We start from the raw sequence: 13349 nt of genomic DNA on the forward strand, positions 1-13349 counted from the left end.
TAAGCGTCCAACAGCAAATGTTACCACATTGCATCTTGATGGGTCTTTAACGCAATTGATCTGGATCAGAGAAAAGGGTTTAAAGTCTCACGCTACAGGCCACCCACTCTCGTCAGGCACTTCGACACGCTGGATAAAGCAGCCATCAGTCGTGGGGATTAGTGAGATGTGACGTCCCGATTACTCCGAATGTCAATTGAAGAGGTGACAGGCTGCACCGGCGAGATACTGGGAATACAACAGGGTTCTCGAGAAGGAATAGGACAGATCACAATATGAGATGGCACAGTTCACCTGCGTCAGAGTTTGATTTCAGATACCATGGCACAAGTGCTCGCAGGGCTGATGGAGAAACAGTTTTTAATGAGATATCGGAGTTAGATATTGGAGGAGTTCATTCATTGCTTTTTGCAATTCCCTTCTGGCAAGCAGTTGCAAGTTTGCCTCAAAAACCCAATGTGGTTCTTCAGTTATAACAGTGACATTTCCCTTTCCTCTCCTTTCAGGTCCCCACTGCTATACACCTTGTTTCCAGGGTCATGTCTCCAAACTTAGTCTTCCTAGACAGGGCAGTAATGGAAAATGTCAATCATTGTTGTGTAACCCTTTGTTAAGACTGGTGCTTCTGGCCATTGCTAGCTGCCTTGCCCTGAGGGGTAGGATAGCCTTTGTTTCCTGAATAGTGCCACTGCAGCTGAATAGCCAGGAAAAACCCTCCCGTTGAATAGCAATTAGAGAAAACTTCTAATTTATAAGCCATCAGTCTTCATTGTAATAGTTACTGATCCAAGCCAATATTCTGAATATTCTGGTACATCAATTATGGGGGCGATTTTTGAGCCCGCACTCTCTGTCTGCGGGAAGGGAAGCGAGCACTCAAAATCCAGAGAGTGTCATTCACTCTGGTGAGTTTCTGAGGTCTGATTGTTAAAATGTAATCAGTGGCAACATTGTATTGGATGTAATGTGACCAATGGTAACAAGCTGTAAGGGTCAGCTGACCCAGCCAACCATGGAACCAATGACAGAATGATGTGATGATCAGCTGACCAGCTGACTCACTATAAATAAGAACCTGTTGGGAATTGTGGGGAACTTGGATTGGCCCAAAGCGAGGCCTCAAGTTTGGGGTAATGAAGTTTCTTTATTAAACCCTTCCTTTGATTTATAAGTTGGAGTAAGTTTTGTTATCTTTTTATTGTCTGCGTTTGAAGAGTTCCTCCTGAAGAAACACTGATCATACCGGCCCCTTGCTGGTGGAGTGGCGTGAAACACGCCAAAGAGCCACAGAAAGCTCATTTTAATATGTTAGCCTGTCATAAGTGAGCACCCTCGACAGGACTTCTCCCCTCACTGGATGTTCAGCGGGTGCTGGCGTGACATCACACCGGCGCCATTTAGAACAGCCCCATATGAGTGTGAATCCGGTACCTTCACCTCCGAAGGGATTAAGGGATAGAGCGCTCAGTCAGACAGCAGAATAATTAGCTTATATTTTCAGGATACGTGTTTTTGTTCGTGTGATAAAATATACTTTGTCATAGTTATATCACTCGGGATGCAGAGTGTGGTTTATATTACATGAAGAAAAAAATAAATTGATCTTAACTTATTGTTGAGGATTTTCCAATCAAATTGGATTAGAGACTGGCTGGGATGCAGAATATTGGATTTATTACAATAATGCACTATTTGGTCGGGAGAAGTGCCTTTTGTTAGAAACATAGAAACATAGAAGATAGGAGCAGGAAGAGGCCATTCGGACATCGAATGGCCTACTCTGCCATTCATTACGGTCATGGTTGATTATCCAACTCAGTAGCCTAATCCTCTTTCTCTCCATAACCTTTGATCCTGTTCACCCCAAGTGCTTTATCTTGCCACCTCTAGAATACATTCAATGTTTTGGCATCAACTACCTCCTATGGTAATGAATTCCACAGGCACTCTTTGGGTGAAGAAATGTCCCCTCACCTCCGTCCTAAATGGTCTACCTCGAATCCTCAGGCAGATTTCTATTGACCAGTTTTTCCTGTTTCTCAGGTGTGCACTGCTCAGGGGACACCGGAGAGAATTCGGGAGACACAGAGAAGTTCAACTCGGGTCCCAGAATCGTCATTTCGGGGAGAGGGGTTGGTCGGGAGGGGTCACTTGTAGGTCTTATCTTCCCTTCATGTTGGGCTGCCCCTTGCTTCAAAGGGGCTGTGAAGACTGGTATGCGGGCAGTACTCCCCGTATCCTCCTTCCTGTGTTCCTGTACTGATTGCACCAGTTTCGCCTTCACATCTGGGTGCCATATTTAAAAGACACCCAACATCACTGACCCACCATTGAAGGAAGATGATGTACTTCCTGATAAAGAAGATGGTTTTCCAGGAACACACTGAGGCTGGAAGATGGATTGGCTCGAACAGGATATGGCGCTCGACTCATCGATCGACAGTTCCGACGCGCCACAGCGAAAAACCGCACCGACCTCCTCAGAAGATAAACACGGGACACGGAGGACAGAATACCCTTCATCATCCAGTACTTCCCCGGAGCGGAGAAGCTACGACATCTTCTTCAGAGCCTTCAACATGTCATCGATGAAGACGAACATTTTGCCAAGCCAATCTCCACACCCCACTACTTGCCTTCAAACAACCATGCAACCTCAAGCAGACCATTGTCCACAGCAAACTACCCAGCCTTCAGGAGAACGGTGACCACGACACCACACAACCCTGCCACAGCAACCTCTGCAAGACGTACCGGATCATCGACACAGATGCCATCATTTCACATGAGAACACCATCCACCAAGTACATGGTACATACTCTTGCGACTCGGCCAATGTTGTCTACCTGATCCGCTGCAGGAAAGGATGTCCCGAGGTATGGTACATTGGGGAGACCATGCAGATGCTATGACAACGGATGAATGGACACCACTTCCTGTTGGGGAACACTTCAGCAGTCAAGGACATTCAGCTTCTGATCTTCGGGTAAGTGTTCACCAAGGCGGCCTTCATGACACATGACAACGCAGAATCGCCAAGCAAAAACTGATAGCCAAGTTCCGCACACATGAGGACGGCCTCAACCAGGATCTTGGGTTCATGTCACACTATCTGTAATCCCCATGACTTGCCTGGGCTTGCAAAATCTCACTAACTGTTCTAACTTGAGACAAGTTATACCTCTTTAACCTGTGCTTAACCCTCTCTCCACTCACATTGTCTGCACCTGTAAAGACCTGATTACCTGTTAAGACTTGCATTCCAACCATTATCTTGTAGATTGAGTCTGTGCCTATATATGCTCTGTTTGTGAACCCAACCCTTCACTCACCTGGAGCACCACTCCGAAAGCTTGTGCTACCAAATAAACCTGTTGGACTTTAACCTGGTGTTGTGAGACTTCTAACTGTGCCTACCCCAGAACAATGCCGGCATCTCCACACCATTAGTGGGATGCAGAGCAGTTTCATACTGACCTCCAACGGGTTTCCTGATCTGCTGTGACGGGAGGCAGGGCAATATCCTGCGGGAAATTCATGCTGATGTAAAACTAATTTTGGGCTCCTGTCAAGTTACCTCCTTCATCCATTCTCCCCACCCTCCCACACCAGCAGGGGTACAGGAGAATCCCGACAGTTGATTCTATCTATATTTTGAAAGAAACTTTGATTTAGAAATGAGCATTGCTGTTGTGTTAATTGTGATGTTCAAAATATTGTAATTTTTGCCAGGTAACCAGGTTAAAGTTTAATGTAAGTATTGTTATTTCCAGATTACCTTCCAATTCTTGAATCTTCTGTCTTACAGCAGAAATACTACAGAGAACCTGCTGATGGCTCTTGGGGATCATCCTTGCATCTGTAATATAAATGCTCTTCTGTTTTATTCAAAAGATGCTAATTTTCCAAGTCAGAGGCTTTGCTGCATTTTAGTGAACTCAAGCTCAATGGGTGCACATGGGGCTAAACACTGCATCATTAAGGCAAGGACCAGAGCTTCCTCACATCTCATCTCTCCCCTCTCTACCAATTATTTCATCAAAGGGAGATTTATTCTACCATCAGCAGTGTTGTTCCCTACTCTCCTGCATCAAAACTAGAACTGTCCTTGGTAGATGAAATGATAGGCTTGCACGTTACAGTTTAAACATAAAAGGTTACTTTTAAACATAAAAGGTTACATAAAAGCCGACATAAAAGGCTAGATTTCTACAATATTATCTATTCAATGTGAAAAAAGAGAAGACTGCATTTATACGGTGGCATGGTGGCACAGTGGTTAGCACTGTGATCTTTGGTGGCTTACATCTGAATATATGAAATAGAATTAGGGGTCACTGTTGCCTCACAGCGTCAGGGACCTGGGTTCAATTCTGGCCTTGGGTCACCGTCTGTGTGGAGTTTGCACGTTCTCCCCGTGTCTGTGTGGGTTTCCTCCGGGTGCTACGGTTTCCTCCCACACTCTGAAAAATGTCCAGGTTAGGTGGATTGGCCACTTAGTGTCCCAAGATATATAGAGGTTAAGGGGATTAGTGCGGTAAAATACGTAAGCTTACAGAACTAGGGCCTGCATAAGAGCCAGTGCAGACTTGATGGGTTGAATGGTCTGCTTCTGCACTGTAGGGATTCTATGATGATTCTATGCACCTTTCACAGCTTCAGGTCATCCTCCAAACCACTGTATAACCTACTTTCAGAGCATAGTCAATGAGGAGACCTGGGCTATTCTTTGAATTATGTCAGGTTGTTTTACAGCCACTTGAAAGGCCAGAGTGGGCCTATTTGTGTCTCAACTGAGAGGCGCCCCTGACAGAACAACGCTCCTTCAGAATGGCACTGAAGTATAGTCAATTGTTATAGAACCAATCTAATTTTCAACTTAATTCTGCCAATTTACAACTGAAAGGTGAACATCACACCCTCGAGTGCAAGAACCTTGCATGTACACTACCCAAATCTCTTCCCTCCTCTACAGTTCCCAGTTTCTCATGATTTAAACGATCCTCCAATTTATCTTTTTAGGTCCAAAGTAGATGATCTCACATTAGCCACGTTAAACTCCATTTGCCATCGATTTTCCCACTCACTTTAATTAGAAACATAGAAACTAGAAGCAGGAGGAAGCCATTCGACCCTTCGAGACTGCTCCACTATTCATTTTGATCATGGCTGATCATCAAATTCAATATCCTGATCCCGCCTTCCGCCTTCCGCCCCCCGCCCCCCCCCCCCCCCCCCCCCCCCGTATCCCTTGATCCCTTTAGCCCCAAGAGCTACATCTAATTTCTTCTTGCAATCACACAACATTTTGGCCTCAACTACATTCTGTGGTCGTGAATTCCACGCATTCACCACTCCCTGGGTGAAGAAGAATTCTCCTCACCCCAGTCCTGAAAGATTCACCCCTTATCCTCAAACAATGACCCCGAGTTCTGGACACTCCCCACCATTGGGAACAATCTTTCTGAATCTACAATTAATGGCATTCATTTTTACAACAAAATGTGGGCATTAGGTTACCTACAATAAGTGAGATCAACGTGTCAGACCAAGTTTCTCAGTTCAAATCATGCTTTGTTCAGTTTTCACACCTGATATCACTGTGGATGCCTAGAAATCTTAACTTGATGTGACAGTGCTTGTGCAGTTGTTACACGGTCTCAAACTTCCTCTTTTATTATCTTACAGGTTGTATCATTGATTTGGACAGTAAGCTAGACTACTCCATTGGAAGCAGAACCTTGCAGGATTTGTATTAGAGTAAATGTTAAACCTTTCAGAAATAACAAGGATTGAAATTAACCTGAGCTTTGTTTCAATCCCAGACTGCCTCCATTAATAGTGAATGGGGAGATGGCAATGGAGATCCAAGATGGGACACAACCTGTTCACTCAATGCACTGATAGAAGTTCATTCTCGCTACTTCATTCATAAGTTCATAAGTTCATAAGATATAGGAGCAGAATTAGGCCATTCGGCCCATCGAGTCCACTCCGCCATTCGATCATGGCTGATATGCTCCTCATCCCCATTTTTCTGCCTTTTTCCCATAACTCTTCAACCCATTACCAATTAAAAATCTGTCTAACTCCTCCTTAAATTGTCTCAGCATCCACCACGCTTTGGGGTAGCGAATTCCACAGATTCACAACCCTTTGGGAGAAATAGTTTCTCCTCAACTCTGTTTTAAATTTGCCACCCTTTACCCTAAGACTATGACCTCTCGTCCTAGAATGCCCCATCAGAGGAAGCATACGCTCCACGTCTACTTTATCCATACCTTTTATCATCTTGTATAACTCAATTTGATCTCCCCTCATTCTTCTAAATTCCAGAGAGTATAGGCCTAAACTGTTCAATCTCTCTTCATATGACAAACCCCTCATCTCTGGAATCAATCTAGTGAACCTCCTCTGAACTGCCTTCAATGCCACGACATCTTTCCTCAAATAAGGAGACCAAAACTGTGCACAATATTCCGGGTACGGCCTTATCAATGCCTTGTATAGTTGCAACAATAGCAATCAGCATTGAGAATCTTATGAACTGAAGCAGGTTTACCCACTCCATTCTGTATACTCGCCTGAAAACTCAGTCCATATTTCCAACTTTGCTTTACTGTCCTACTTTACATCATACTGCTTCTAAAATACTTAATTGACTGTAAAGTACCTTGGGATGTTGAGGTTTTAAAATGTGCAAAATAGATGCGAGTCCCCTCTCCATTCCGTTAGCCCTACCACTGCATCGTGGGAAGTGTTGACCTGAGTATTTGACTACACTTACTTTATTGTTAATAAAGGTATTCATAAGACCATAAGATAAAGGAGCAGAATTAGGCCATTCGGCCCATCAAGTCTGCTCTGCCATTCAATCATGGCTGCTGAGTTTTCAACCCCATTCTCCCACCTTTTCCCGTAACCTTTTCCCATGACCTCACTTATGGGCGGCACGGTAGCACAGTGGTTAGCACTGCTGCTTCACAGCTCCAGGGACCTGGGTTCGATTCCCGGCTTGGGTCACTGTCTGTGTGGAGTTTGCACATTCTCTTCGTGTCTGCGTGGGTTTCCTCCGGGTGCTCCGGTTTCCTCCCACAGTCCAAAGATGTGCGGGTTAGGTTGATTGGCCAAGCTAAAATTGCCCCTTAGAGTCATGAGATGTGTGGGTTAGAGGGATTAGTGGGTAAAATATGTAGGGATATGGGGATAGGGCCTGGGTGGGATTGTGGTCGGTGCAGACTCGATGGGCCAAAGGGCCTCTTTCTGCACTGTAGGGTATCTATCTATCTATCCTTTGATCACCTTACCAATCAAGAACTTATCTATCTCTGTCTTAAATACTCAATGACCTGGCCTCCACAGCCTTCTGTGATAATGAATTCCATAGATTCACCACCCTCTGGCTGAAGAAATTCCTCCTCATCTCGGTTCTAAAGGGTTGTCCCTTTATTCTGAGGCTGTGCCCTTGGATTCTAGTCTCACTTACAAATGGAATCTTCTTTCCCACGTCCACTCTACCCGGGCCTTTCAGTATCCTGTAAATTTCAATGAGGTCCCCCCCTCATCCTTCTAAACTCCATCAAGTACAGACTCAGAGTCCTCAAACACGCCTCATACATCAAGCTTTTCATTCCTGGGATCATTCTTGTGAGCCTCCTCTGGACACCCTCAAGGGCCAGCACATCTTTCCTTATATAGGATGCCCACAATACTCCAAGCAGCAAACAGGGGTTGAATGAATCAGGTTATTCTGAAATATAAACTCTCCTTCTTCAGTTCCCTGCCCAAAGGGAGGTCCTACCCAGGTCATCGTGACATCCATCATGAGTAGGTCAAGGAGGCAGGTCCTGAATCCACCCTCGTTGCAACAGGGATTGGGCCCTGACCTGATCCACACCAGCTGTCCAGCCAACTGACCCCTCACGGAGTCCAACTTGTGATGACCACACGTGCTTTTACTTGCATGTTGCAGTCTGGAGTTATGGACAGTGATAGTAGAGGGTTCAGCCAGGAGAGATTCCAGCCAGGAGAGAGATGGAAAGAAAACTTGAGCCTTTCTTTCCATCACACGGCTGACCAGGAATCTCTCCTGCTCTTACCACCTACCATTGATGCATGTTGAAAGGATTTTGTAGGTTGACACTCAACCTGTTTGGCCACATGATGAAGCATCTTCCTTGGCCATCAAATCCTGAGGTGGCACTGCAACTCAGAGTCTCAGGCTCAGAGGCAGAGATACTAATCACTGTGTCACAAGACTTCCTTTTATCTCGATATGTTATAAATGTTATTTTCAATCTCGTTTTAACCGGAGGTTGTAAAAAATGCACATCCAATAATTTTCCAACAAAAAATATTTTCAGCGAATTGCTAAGTTCTGTTTTTGCTTTTTAAAAATGGTGCCTTCTCTTCCACATTGATTCCTGGGATGGGAGGAGTGTTCAATAAGGAGAATTGAGTGTAATAGAGGCATTATTCTCTAGAGTTCAGAATGAGAGCTGATAGCATTAAAATGGAGAAAGTTTAGACAGCGTTTAGATAGAGGTTGAGAGGCTGTTTTTTCTAGAACGAAAAGTCATCGGGTGCGGTTTTCCAACCGTGCACGCCCCAGACAGGAAATTCCTGCCTGAGGTCAACGGACCTTTGCATGATCTGTCCAATTCTCCGTCCCGCTCACTACCATTCCCCTGATAGGTGGAATGGGAAAATTCCATCATCATTGTAGAATGTCATAGTATCCCTACAGTACAGAAGGAGGCCATTTGGCCCATCGAGCCTGCACTGACAACAATCCCACCCAGGCCCTATCCCCGTAACCCCATGTATTTACCCTGCTAATCCCCCTGACACTAAGGGGCAATTTAGCACACCAATCCACCCAACCGAAACATCTTTGGACTGTGGGAGGAAACCAGAACACCCGGAGGAAACCCACGCAGACACAGGGAGAACGTGCAGACTCCACACAGACAGTGACCCGAGGCCGGCATTGAACCCGGATCCCTGGCGCTGTGAGACAGCAGTGCTAACCACTGTGCCACCGTGCCGCCCAATTGAGATGTGAGCTATATTATGACTGAAACAAGGAGAAACCTCTTCATGCAGTGAAACATGAATCTTCGGAATTCAGTCATTAAGCACATTCAAGGTTGGTAGCAGTGGATTTTTTTTAACACTGAAGGGACTAAGTCGAAGGGATTTTGCAGGAAGGAGTAGTTGAGGTAGAAATTGAACTGTGATTGTGTTGTCTCGTGGAGCAGGTTCAATGGACAATATTGCCACTTCCTACTCCTTTTTCCTATGTTCACTGCACATAGCCAAGTGAAATTTGAGCCAATTGGCCGAAAGTGAGGTGTAGAACCCTACATGTAGCACAGTGTGATATTCAAATCACACAAGAAGCCAACATGATATGTGAGCATTTGTATTGATTTTCTAATGTTGTATCGGGCAGTTAAGATTCTTGTTCTGTGGATGTGGGATTACTGGGCTTTGGATGCTGAGTGTACCTGTAGCGCTGTGAATAAATTTGGTCTACAATGCTGGGTCAACTCAATCACACGACATGACAGTGCCCTCTGCTTCTGACACATCAGCTAAAATGCAAATGGAATTAGAGAAGCATTCAGTAAAGTTAGTGAACTTCTGGCAAATGAACTTTTGATTGATGAACGGGCAACATGGTGGCACAGTGGGCACAGGCACACCAGGCTTTTTCCGGGATGCTTTTTCGGAGAGTTGGTGCAGATTCAATGGGCCAAATGGCCACTTTCTGCACTGTGGGGATTAAGAACAAAGAACAATACAGCACAGGAACAGGCCCTTCGGCCCTCCAAGCCCGTGCTGCTCCCTGGTCCAAACTAGACCATTCTTTTGTATCCCTCCATTCCCACTCCGTTCATGTGGCTATCTAGATAAGTCTAGATTCTATGGTTCTAACCTGCACTGTATGCTGTGGCAGTTACAATCCATCAATCAATGGGAACACCCTCTTTGGCACTAGTAGCTCTTATAGGACAGCTGCTGCCTTAAGCACTACAGTGTTACAAGTGTCGTCAGGGGACAATGGATTTTAGCTTGCAGCTTTGGAAACCCTGTTGCAAGAGCTACTGAAGAGGAGTTGATCAAACTTACAGTAGAGGATATTTCCCTCTGAAGATTATCCTGGCAAGTATCTGGATGGAGGTAGCAGAAAGAGTGAAAGTTGGTCTCACAAAAGGATCAGATCCGGAGAGCAGGTGAGGTAGAAATCTGCTGTCTCCAGAAGCACGCCAATGACAATGTGCACACTGTTTGCTTAGTTTTACAACGTTCTCTTATGAGGCAGCTTAATGGCACTTCATTGTAAGCTTGGTGAAGCATTGCAAAGGCAGAATGCACAGTACTATGGCAACTACTGTACATGTTCAAGCACTGTCCTCTATATTGTTGCTATGTCAATGTATTTGACTTGTCAGCCATGAAAGTTGGCAAAATGCGATTACGAAGCCAGCAGCTAACTCAAAGAACCTGCATATTCCATATTTACAACATCTCCATAAGATAGATGGAGGTCAGGTAGCTGAGGCGGCTTCTAACCTTCCCCACCTGGCAAATGTCTTTAGATTACGGGAGACTCATTCTGAATACTTACGCAGGTATCCTCAGATCCTAAAAGACTTTAGTAATTGAGCCTGATGTATATCTGGAATGTGGGCCCTCAGGTCTTGGGGCACAGGAATTAGATTGCCTATTGAATGCATATCAGAGCTACAGGTGTCAAGTATCACATTATTAACCGCAAAATAAATGAAGTTTTGTGGATATCTGGGGACGGCAAACATGATGAAGTCATAGAGTCATAGAGGTCATAGAGTCAGAATGGAAACAGGCCCTTCGGCCCAACTTGTTCATGCTGTCCCTTTGTTTTTAACGACCAAGCTAGTCCCAATTGCCCGCATTTGGTCCATATCCCTCGATAGCCATCTTACCCATGTAACTGTCTAAACACTTTTTAAAAGACAAAATTGTACCCTCCTCAACTACTACCTCTGGCAGCTTGTTCCAGACACTCACCACCCTCTGTGTGAAAAAATTGCCCCTCTGGACCCTTTTGTATCTCTCCCCTCTCACCTTAAACCTGTGCCCTCTAGTTTTAGACTCCCCTACCTTTGAGAAAAGATATTGACTATCTAGCTGACCTATGCCCCTCATTATTTTATAGACCTCTACATGATCACCCCTCAGCCTCCTACACTCCAGAGAAAAAAAGTCCCAGTCTATACAGCCTCTCCTTATAACTCAAACCATCAAGTCCCGGTAGCATCCCAGTAAATTATTTCTGTACTCTTTCTAGTTGAATAATATCCTTTCTATAATAAGGTGACCAGAACTGTACACAGTATTCCAAGTGTGGCCTTACCAATGTCTTGTACAACTTCAACAAGATGTCCCAACTCCTGTATTTAATGTTCTGACCAATGGAACCAAGAATGCTGAATGTCTTCTTTACTACTCTGTCCACCTGTGACTCCACTTTCAAGGAGCTATGAACCTGTACCCCTAGATCTCTTTGTTCTATAACACTCCCCAATGCCCTACCATTAACTGAGTAAGTCCGGCCCTGGTTCAATCTACCAAAATGCATCAGTGATTCAGTGGACACCAGAAGTTAGAAGAAAGAAGGCTCAGAGTTGGAAAACTATCACCTCAGCCTAGGGTCAGATGATACACTTGAACTCAGACTATGGTCGCTGCTATAATGTAGTTCTGCTCCTAATGCTACAGCTTGACTGAATTGGTTTGAAAATCCTCCGAAAACCACCAGTGGCCTGGTGATTTAAGCTCATGGCCTGAATTTTCCACCCAATGAGCGCACGCAGTTGATGGACCTGGAAGAGCGATCAGCCCCAGAGGACCATTAATTGGCCAGCCAGCGTGAAATGCAGGCCTTGAATGGCTGAGCGCTGCCACAGAGGGCGGACGCCTAGAGAAGTGATGGTGCAGGTGGGCATTTCCAACGAGTTCCCTGAGGGTTGCCTCAGGGAGCTGCTGTATCGTTCCAGTGACATTTTCACTGAAACAAAAATGCTCCAAACTCTCTCTATCCTGCAGAATAAGGCAACTGACAGCAAAACACACACCTCAACTCTCAAACATGTTCTTTTTGCTTATTTCATCCTGGACATTTTATCCGGCCCTGGATCAGGATTGGTGAAAAATGTAAATGCCGCCTGGCCGATTGACCCATGAACCAAGTGTAAATATGTGCGGGCCACGTAAAATTTGGGCCAATTGCATGCTAAATGTACTTAAGAGGCGCCCGCTGATTGAAATTTCTCACGAGGGTGCCTTGACATCTGGATGTGCACCCAACATCTTCTCGCGCAGATGTGTGTTGGGCGTGGGCCCGCTCAATCTCCATAAAACTCTGGCCCATGTGGTGAGCATGTGAAAGGTGTCAAATTCTTGAATTCCTCACCAAATCTCTGAGATTCCATCGGCCAATTTTTTTTCTGATCAATACCACAATATTAGGTTTTGGTATTGATGACTCATTGAATTCTGATATTACATGATTTGTGTTTGTGCTGATGTGTCTCTGTTTTAACTGTTAAGTGTTGTCGCAGCCTCTTATTTACCACCTTTTGTACTGCGGCATTGCCAGCATTGTCACAAAGTAAACCAACTTTTATAACTTCCTCTTCTCCATTGATGAGCGAAAACTATTTATCCAGAAACATTTGCAGCTTCAATTATTTTCTGCCACACAGGACAGGATTTTCCAGCCTCGTCCGTAGCGGGACCCGTTGTGAGCGAGGATGGAAAATTTGGCGTTCCAGCCAAGACTCCATTCACTTTCAGTGGCACTGGAAGATCCCAGCCATGAATAAGGATGAAGAATTTCGACCACAGTGTGTCAATCTTGTAATCTATTCCTGCACTCGATATTTCAAAATTTGAGGTCTTACTTGAGGTCTTACTTGCGAGACACTGTAACTTTGACAGAAACTATTTCTTAATAATACTTGTCAAAGGAAAGTCAACTTGTGAACATTAAATTGTGCAAATCAATGGCGAGGGACTTTACGTTTGCAAATTGGGACAGCTGCCATGCATAAAATGCAGCATGGCGTTATCAGGCCATGAACATGACGTCAACACATTGGTTTCCCACTTTGCCAACAGTTTCTGTAGTGGTTATCATGTTCACCTCACACACGAAAGGTCCCCGGTTCGAAACCAGGCAGAAACATTAATACAGTTGGCAGGTGAGCACTAGAATCAGCAACCCACCACCCACACTGCCCCACCCCTCACCACCATTTTGTAAAAAAACATCAAGGGGAAATTGAGCTTATTAACAAGA

This window comes from Mustelus asterias, chromosome 11 (assembly GCF_964213995.1).
Source record: "Mustelus asterias chromosome 11, sMusAst1.hap1.1, whole genome shotgun sequence".
In the NCBI taxonomy this organism is placed as follows: Eukaryota; Metazoa; Chordata; class Chondrichthyes; order Carcharhiniformes; family Triakidae; genus Mustelus; species Mustelus asterias.